Source organism: Arctopsyche grandis, chromosome 3 (assembly GCF_051622035.1).
Source record: "Arctopsyche grandis isolate Sample6627 chromosome 3, ASM5162203v2, whole genome shotgun sequence".
NCBI lineage: Eukaryota > Metazoa > Arthropoda > Insecta > Trichoptera > Hydropsychidae > Arctopsyche > Arctopsyche grandis.
Window position 1 is genome coordinate 29194240 of NC_135357.1, and position 10474 is coordinate 29204713.

The 10474-nt window shown below is 32.4% G+C and overlaps 1 protein-coding gene across 1 annotated transcript in view; it reads right to left on the reverse strand.

Moving 5' to 3' along the window:
- The window catches only part of RyR (Ryanodine receptor), a 92968-nt gene extending 82513 nt beyond the window's left edge, over positions 1 to 10455 (reverse strand). Inside the window, exons 1-2 of the mRNA XM_077427612.1 lie at positions 10216 to 10455; positions 8456 to 8632 (exon numbers count right to left, since the gene is read on the reverse strand). The gene's annotated coding sequence lies outside the window, so the exon portion shown is untranslated. The remainder of the gene's footprint in view (positions 1 to 8455; positions 8633 to 10215) is intronic.
- Between the last annotated feature and the right edge of the window lie 19 nt (positions 10456 to 10474).

A 10474-nucleotide genomic window follows, 5' to 3' on the forward strand; every position in this document is an offset into this window, starting at 1 on the left:
TCGCAATTCAGCGACTTGTATAATAAAAAAAAATCTGCAATGTTTGTAATTGGCCAGGAAGGCGCATTGGGGTTACCTGTAAGGCCTTCCTGGTATATATGTAAAAAATAAATAATAATAAATAAATAACTTTTTCTTTTTTCACTCTATATTTTATCTTATGAGTCGTCTAGTTCCAAAACCCGGTATCTGCATATTTGGTCAAAACTGAGATAAAATTGTATTCCGATTCTAGGAATATTTTCACACAATACTGTATACTTGAATTCTTTCTAAAACCAAATTAAATGACTAAAAAAAAATATTTAAAATCTTGTTTTGTTCCAAAGAACGGCAAAAATTCTCTCTGTTTATTCGAATTAACGGCAAAACTGCCGACAGCCAATCAGAACACTGCATATGGCAAGATGGCGGCCATTTCGGCCGGTTACCTGGGTGCAACTGTCATTCCGCATTTCCTTCGTAATTGCTGTTATCATGGTCGATCTGTCTCGAAGTATTGAAAAAACCAAAGATGGAGATACAAGAAAGAAAACAATCTGAAAGAAATCGTGAGCAAAGGAACGGAATCGCCGTGAAAGGACAACTCAGGAACAAACACCGGCAAAATCGTTTTCAAGTCTTAATATTTCATTTAATCCCAAAAATTTTCCAAAAAACTGAATTGCAAAATAACTTTAAATTGCATATACTCTATAAAAATAAAACTTTGTAAATGAAATCTACTAAATAAAGTTTTGGCAGAAAAACTGCGTTTACCAACAAATGACTGAAATGCTTTTACCGGGTTTTGGAACTAGATGACTCTTATATAGGATTCAATTCGCAAAAGAGCACGTGGTATGACTTGTTTGGTAATTTAAAATAAATAAAATATTATATAAAAATATAAAATCTACAACACGAACACACTGTCTTCGGCCTGATTTGACATTCACATTTTTCCACAAACTTTTCAATATAATTCAAGCACTTTCTTTTTTAATGTCAAACATTTCTATAGTTAGCCTTATCTCATCCCTTCCCAATTCCTTTTCAATCCCTACACATTTTATAAACATACATACAACTGTCCATATACTGAATTTTGGTTTCTTGAATACTACATACATATGTAAGCTATCGAATTGTAAAAATTGGATGGCGTATAATTTCATAGTCATTAATGACGATGTAATAACCCAGCACATACAACAAATATGTATTAGCAACTAATTCAATTTAATACTAAGCATTACTTTCAAGGAGTATTATTCCGTTTTCCGGTTTTTTCTCATTCAAATACGTAATTATATAGGATTGATACACGCCACACACGCACAGGTGTACCTAGCAAATTTGCGGAGCATTTGCGCGGGTTTGGCACATACATAAAGAAAATCATCTAAATTAGAATACACCATAATACCCATTTTTACGTAACGACCGGTATACATACATACATATGTTTGTATATGCTTACCTACATTTATAATATAATATTTAAACGCACACACACGTGCGAATTGCGTGTCAATTTATTTCGAGATACGGCCTGGGTTCAGCATCACACTTTGGCTCGGTTTTTAAATATTTATTTTTTCGGAAAACGCATACCTATTGCATATCGTAACTTGGCAAACGTATTCCCAAGTCCGGTGCGTTAATCAAAATGTAAAAACGACCACTGGGCTTATATGTATATGTATATCTATGCATTAACCGCAACCAAAAATTGACGCATTCAAAATGTGACGAGGAATATTATTATTTTTTGAGGTTTTATTTGGAAAGTGTTGCTCTCGGTTGATTTGATTGAATTCGTTATATATTAATCGAAGTGTACGAGTGCTGTTCATTTTGATTTTTCGTGTGCGGAGAGTGTTGTCTGTGTACGTTATTTATGAATGGCGTACGCCGCTTTTCAGTCAATTATTTATTTAAGGTTACAAGGCACGGACGCCCCTGAATACCCGAAAATCTCCACGGTGGCCAGCCTAAGGGTTTACGGGCACTTCTGGGTTTTCGCCGTTAGATATGGGAGCGTTCGCCGAAAGTTATTTCGAATTGAAAATAAACATCGTATTGAACTATCGCAGTCCACATCAATAACAAAATATATATCTGAAGTGACAAATAGGGTATTATATTCGCTATCTTACGAAAATAAACAAAAACATATATAAACGGTGCAAATAAGCAGTGAGATAAGAAAACACATTAGTATCACTTCCGACAAATTGATTTCAATTAATACTTGTTATTGTACTTAATCTATTTTTAATAACATCTTCGTTAGAAACATCTGAAAGATTACGTATTATGAAGTGGATAAGAAAGACGAAAAGATATTTTGGTGACACCAATTTATGTATTACTAGTGGTTTTACCCGGCTTCGCTCGGTATTTGATATATAAACCGCTTAAACATGACTAATCTTATAGTAAACCTTTTATTAAATTTATTTGAATAGCTTCATTTTATATAAATTTATTTAAATATTCATTTGTTTTTTTATTAAATTGACTGTCACGAACAAACAAACATACATATACATATACTAAGTCTCTTTCGAAATTATATATATACCAGAATCCGGCACCTTCACCCCCGGAGCCTTCGGTGCCCCTCGGGGTCTGGGGCGAATTTATTTGAATCGAAAAGAAAATATATCGTCATAGAAACTTACCTGTTTACAAAGTTCCCAACGACAGTTACATATACACAAAGTCTCTTTCGAAATTATATATTAGATATAAAACCATCAAAAACATAAAGTTGTTAACTACTATTTATTTATTAATATGATAAATACGTAGTTAAATAATAGTAATATACAGGGGCGTCATTGGGGGGGGGGGGGGGGGTCAAACCCCTAATCTAGATGTGAACGGGATTATCCACGTTGTTTAAAATGCTAGTATAATAATAACATTAGTTTTCAACATTTATTTAATGCCAATTTTATATTTTTTTTGTTTAAAAAAAACGTTCAATGTATTTTCTAGAGATTATTTTGTACTTTATAAATATGCGTTCATAACCAAATCTTTAAATAGATTTTTTAAAATTATTTTACTATTAATTTTATTGATAAAAATGTATGCATAAAAAAATGATTAAAAGAAATACTGAGTTCAAACTCATTTTTTTATAATACATCCCCCCTCCCTAAGTAAGTCATTCCTTACTTGTTAAAGATTTTGCCCCCCCCCCTCCCCCGAGAAAAGCTGAAATGGCGCCCCTGGTTTATAGATCTTCGTCATCACACGTTATATTGAATTCTTGTACATTTTTTTCGTTTTTATATAAATGTCGCGTTATCATTTTGCCGAGACGTTGTGTCGTTCGCCATTTTGTCCGGGGAAATTCTTCGTGGAACCACAAAAAAATTGTAAAAAAAAATATATATTTTTGACTAGATAGTTAATTATACGTATTTAAAGCAATAAAAAATTACAATCAATAGAAAAAACATCTGACTATAGATTCCAATACTCACTTTTGGCACAGTAATATAAGATTTTGAATTAAAAACTGCAAAAGCCAAAAATCTTTAAAAATTGCACGGTTTTTTCAAAGTTCATATCTCTAAAATGACAACAAGCCATTATAATATTCGAATTCAGTAGGTCAAACTAATTATTGATTAATTAAAAAGATGGATTAATCCCCACTCCGGAACTTTTTGTTTTGTTGCAAAGTGTAATTGAATAAGATATCGCGATTTTGAAATAATTAATTTGGATTTTGAGAAGTGATAGGTAGACAAAAAAGCTATTGAGTGAAATATATGGATTATTTGACTTGTTAGTACTAGGGTTTGAGGTCTGGATCTACATATTACTATGTAAATAAACGCTATAAATATTGAGCTATCGTTGCCGTCAGAATATATTATCTGCAAATTATTGCATGTAAATATTGTATTCAATGTACATACATAATTTTGTCCGAAAATTACAATGGCGTGTGAATTTCAAATTCATACTGTAGTAGTACTAAAATTATAGAATTAATAAAATAAATACATCGCTGTTGAAGAAAAATATACCTTTGTATATAATTAGAAAAAATTACATACATATAAACCATAGGGTTTTGCGAACGCATGTTATCTTGTTGCCAGTTAGGGCTAAAAATAATCGTGCTCATGAACTCCCCCCTCTCGAGAGATGTTCGACTCCTCAACTTACTGACACATTTCTTGGATCTCTTCAATGGCTGTTATGTTGAGTCGGTCGAACACATTCTACGTAGCACGATATAATTACTTTATTTTTTACTAGTTGTTTTACCCGGCTTCGCTCAGTATTTGTAATTCCGATTCTAATAGTAAATATTCATTTGTTTTGTATTAAATTTGTTTGAATTGAATTGAAACTTACAAAGTCTCTTTCGAAATTATATATTAGATTTGTTTTTCACTATACATATTTCTTACTTGCTTTTAATTTTTTTACTTTTTTGTTATTCTTATTTTACATATGTATACTTATATTTGTATTAAAACCACAGTGATGCTTTGGGGCTACCTGTCAAGTCTCTTTTGTATTGATTTTTTTAAATAAAATAAGCTAAAATCATCATTTTAACAAAATAAAAGTATATAATTTAGAGGTATGTTTAAAAGAAATCGAATAAAAACAAAAGTTAAAATAATTACGTACATATGTATGTATGTAAATAAAGTCTCAAGGTCAAAATTTTACACACAGCTTACATGAATTAAATAAAATTTACGACTGAATGGCTCAATTCAAAATGTGTGCGTACTGCGCGAGTTCGCGTGACTTTTGTCCGAGCCGTATATATTAATTATATTTAATTTATTTTACAATGTCGAACTTGCACTTAGAGGTCGACGCGATTTTAAAACGGACCTGATTAAGCCGAAGCTTCAAAACTTCAGAAACAAATTTACGGCGAAAGTCTGCAAAAGAAGTTGGAAACTTCGGCGAAAAGTTTATATCTATCGCGAAAACTTTTCGCCGGTGAAAACGTCTGAAAAATCGCTAAGTGGTTTGTATTTCAACATATTTTTCACTGCGTATATATTTTTGGTATATAATAAATAACGAAAATGCGAAATTGAAATGTCAAGTGGTCTCGCGGGAAATTAGGGAAAGCATTGATTCGACCATGGCAAAACTGATGTGACAGTACAAGTACATAAACTGAAAATTATACAAAACGATAGTCAATTAAAGAAGGTTAACCCTCCCTTACCGAAGTGGGGTATGCAAGTGCTCCAATTTTTATTATTTTCTTCGTAATAACTATGTGGTTTTCAAAGCTATGCACCCTATATTTCTTGTATTCCTAGAATGAACTACAAGAAATTTATTTTAATAGATTTTGTATGATTTAGAAAAGGGGTACATCGTAAAAAAATACATTTATACATTTCTACGTTCCAAATTATGATTTTGAATAAGTCATGTTTTTGAATGTTCGCTTGCATATTCTTGTTGATCGATGAATCAATGCGAGAGAAAGAGACAGTTATATTTTCGTAAGCTATTGTTTTCGTCGCTTTTGGCGCGTGGCTATTGAATAATGCAGTTGCCTGTTGGCCTTACCTATGTATGTGCGTTTGCGTGTTGATGCTTGTTGTTATTTTTTAATACAAAAATAGTCAAAAACATGCTATACGACTAAAACTTTTTATGTTGATGTATAAAATGATTAATAAGATATATATTGAACCCATTTGTATTGAGAAAAGTTGTATTTGTTAAAAACATACAGAAATGTTACAGAACTATAAGCAAGAGATCCTTTTTATAAAAACGGAGAAACAAATGAGATTAAATATTAAAAAAAAAACTATACAATTTGAAATTATTTCAAATAAAAGAATAGTAATATTTTGACAATCACAATTTCGTAATGATTTCTTGCATATTGTAATATATATAAAATATACTATTTTTTTATGTATATAAAATATATATTACATATGTCAGGTTGAGGTCAAAATATAGTAATATTACTCATCCGAGTTGAATCCTTTATGTGGAACTACGCCTAATTTATGTATAATTAATTATCAATTTGAGACAAATATGTAAATACTCTTTTCGAAGTAATGCAACTTTTAATATATGAAGGTTCAACTTCATACATTATGTAAAAGGAAAATTTTCGTTTATTAAAATCAGAACCGTACTAAGGCATTGGCAACGGGATATTTGCCAAGGGCGCAAAATTCTGAAGGGCTCTCGGAGCGTGAAGCAAAACTTAACAAACAAAGTAAAAAAAAAAGATCGATAAATAAACATACATACACGTTCATACATACATACCGGTTATGAGAACATTTTCGATACAAATTGAGCGCAAATGTAGGGAAACTTACACAAGACAAAAGTTCTACTTCCGGTTGGCGGATTTTGTTCAAATTTTTTTTATTACTTAAAATCACTATAAATATTATACACATTAAATATCAAGAAAATATAAATAATTTAAAAGGTCAAAATAAAATAATGAAATATTGTTTTAAAAAAAATTACTACTTCCGGTTTACGAATTCTGACCAAAACCGTATCAACTCTAAGTTAGTACATAAAAAATACAAATATAAATTTCCAGCTTGGTACATTGAAGGGTATGGAAAATATCGTGGTCACAACATTTTTGACAAGTCTCTTCCCATAGCGGACCAACTATTATATAATACCAAACCAGAAAAAAGAAAATATAGAAGGAAGAAAATGACAGATGAACTTGCGGATGATGAATCGCCGAGTTTAAGCTTTATTACAATTTCGTGTAGCGTTATAGTTGTTGTAATAATATAATTGGAAGAACGCTTTCATTGCATTCGACAGTATGCGGAAGAGTTCTATTTGTTGACCGGGAAAGGCTTAATTTAATAAAAGAAAAGTCGTATGGATAGAAGTTTCAGTTCGATATGACGAACGGTGTTCAAAAAATCTCCAAAATACACAGACACATACAAATTTTTTCTAGATCATAAAAACCTGATCAGTGATCGATTCTGAGTTCGAATCAGTCAAAATCTTGAGTTCAAATTTTTGCATGATCACAAAACTTCATCTATTGTTACTACCTACATATGTACATACATAGATAAAGTAAAAAGACATAAAGACATAAAATTTGATATTTGCCAAGGGCGTCAAAATTGTCTCTGATTAAAATAAATGAATATACCTTATACGGGTCTACCTCACGGCATCGAAAGTGAAAAGGTCGAAAAAGCAAATATCGGAAGATCGAAAATGGAAAGAACTTACATAAGTCGAAAGATAAAAAAAGGGTGCATGGTAAACGGTACTATGTATCTATAATATATATGAGTGGCATGCGGTGAAATTATCTCTCTTTTTGTCATACAGCCTTGTTTAATGTGCGCGCACATGATACGGGAGGAAAAGCCTGTTCCTCTTGTTCCTTTTGTATCCTGCTCCCGCATATTAAGTGAGTATGTACGACAGGGGGAGAGACCCTTTTTTATCTTTCGACTTCAGATCTTTCGATTTTCGATCTTTGCCTTTCGATATTTGCGTTTTCGGGCGTTTCACTTTCGGTCCCGATTAATATTTCGGTTTCAATTAAATGAGGATGTACGACGTTTTGCCGCACGCCACTGATATTTTATTTTTATTTTATTTTATTTTAAATAAATCAATACCACAGAGACTTGACAGGTTGCCCCAAAGCGTCAATGTGATTATAATACAAATAATAAAAATCATAAAAGTTATAAAAAAAACATCATAAAAAAATAATAAAAATCATAAATAAAAAAAAACATAAAAAAATAATAAAAACCAAGTAAGAAATATGTACACAAAATAAAAAACAAAGAAATAAGATTGAAAAATTTATATCGTGCTATTTAGGATGTGTTCCACCAACTCAACATAACTGGCATCGAAGAAGTCCAAGTAATGTGCCAGTAAGTTAAGGAGTCGAACAGCTCTCGAGAGGGGGGAGTTCATGAGCACGATGTATACTAACCGTTTTTCATATGTATGCATGGTAAACGAACATTTTCGACTTTTTTACGGTCACCCACCTTATACATACTTAATTTGGATATGATTATTATATTTATGAGTGAACTACAGATTTTGGTATATTAAAAACATCCATAGTTAATCATGCATCACACTGAACAATAGAACAGATGAAAATTGAACCGAAATCATAACCTAACTAAGAAACTACAAAGGAAAGTGTATGTATGTGTGTGTATTATGGGTGAAAATTCGACCGCGTGCTTCTATTCAAATCTGTTTTCTACTATACATAATAGCTACATTTATATTTCAGTTTAATTTTGAATGTCATGTTGCTCTTCAAATCATAACACATACTCGTACATACATACATATGCCCTTGATAAACCGTACCAATTAATTTTAATCATCGGTCGTCCACACCGCGTACAAGTTTATACGCCTGAAAATGGCTGAAAAGCCTCAAATATATTATACTCACATTTTAGGGGGGAGCTAGCGTCGAAGGCAGCCGTCACACATCGTGATCTGGAACCGGTCACCGGTTGGGAATTGTCGGAAGTGTCGTACGAGCTGGTTGAACGGTTCGACCAGGCGAAATGAGTCAGTTTCAGCGCCGTTTATAAATACCCAACGAGCTGGTCACTTGTCGCCGCCTCTGAAACGCCAAAAATCATCCACTTGGAACAAAAACTATGAAACCCATGCATATTCAAGCCATATTCAATATATTTCAATTCGACAAGCGATACTTCCGCTCCAATTGCAAACGGAAAAGAAATCGATTGAAACAGCAATGGATCGGTTGCGTCAATGGAAAGTTGTACTAGGGCCGGGAAAATTCTCGATTTTTCCGACTTCGTACAATGAAACTTGCTTTACTCAAACGATTAGTGTGTACAATGTACATTCGTGTTATAATTTCTATGTAAATATTTATCGCGTGAAAGTGTTGTACGCGTTGATTGAATCATTGTATGCTTATATAAATGTTTTGAATTATTTGTATAATATACGTGCGAGAATTCGTAAATATAAATCATACATATATACATATATGTAATATCGCTATTCTGCGTGTCTGTCTGTCTGTGTGTTTGTGTGTGTGTGTGTCTGTGTAAGATAACGCTCGCCGTACTGTAATAGTCGTTTCGATTCGACATACATATGCACGTCACATAATATACAAATACAATAACGAAAGAAAAAAACTTCTATCTATACTGTTTGCTACCAATGTTTCTTCTAAGCTAATAGACGGCGCTAAGTCTCTGAGCATTTATTGAAGATTTATTTAATTAATTAATTCATTATTTTTTATATTGGTGTTTTATATTGTTTATATATGTAGGTAGTTTTTACCTTTTTTTCATATTAAACAATTCAAAAAATTCGACCGCGTGCAGATCAAACACAGGACCGACAGATTTCCTTTAATTTTTTTCATTTAATAACTTAATATGCCATAACTCGTGCGATGATATTCCATCGGGCACAACACTAGTATATATTTATATAAACACGAAAGAAAACTACGCTAAAATATTAGTAGTGAACAGATGCATCTTCGAAGGCACAAATGGTACACAGTAATATTAAATTCTAAATGAGCAACGACCCAAGTGTTCAAATCGAAGGTTTAATATTTCGAGGCTATGTATGTATAATAACAAGTATCATAAATTACGTATATTTAATTTGTGTGTAAAGGTTACACTATTAAAACAATCTTAATAATAACATTTATAGTTCTAGTGAATTATTACGACCTGTAAGTGTACTGTATTTCGAAATTTAATCGCAATATTTATTTATATCGTATAACTGTTTTTGATTTAAAATTCATGAAAATATTTATACGAACGGCCGTTTGAATGCTTTGAAGTTAATCGAATGCGTAAAATAAATTTGAAAAAAAAACAAATGAAAAATCGTTATACTGACGTTTGTAGTAATTAATTGCCACTGTAAAAAATAGAATGGTGTTTATATTCGAAAATTATTACTGCAGTTAAATTGAAAAGGTCATCTGGATTTCTTTCGGTCGAAATCGGAATTTAAAACTCTGCACACATGTGTGCGAGTTGAGTTTCATCGCCGTACACTTACATGTACTGTTTTAATTGGCACTTAATCAAATACTTTAAACCGTTTTTTTATTAATCACTGAGAGTGCTGGAGAATTTATGAATTATATTGTAAATTTACGATTTGAAAAGCCGTCGGTAATTGGAATTTTACCGATTCGATGAAAGGGGGGCCACGACCAGCTGATGTCAGGGGTGGCGAGGGGCGGTTCGCGGTCGCGGTTGAAGGGGGCCGCTGTCCGCGGGCCACTGGCGCTCCGCTAGATCAGGGCAGGGAGGGGCGGCTATTCCTGGAGCAGCCCGGCTCCCGGATACCAATACTCAGCCTATATATATAACAGCGCGCAGACCAGCTTCACTATCGACACTGACTTACCAAACAATTCATGATAACAGACTAAATATCATAGTCA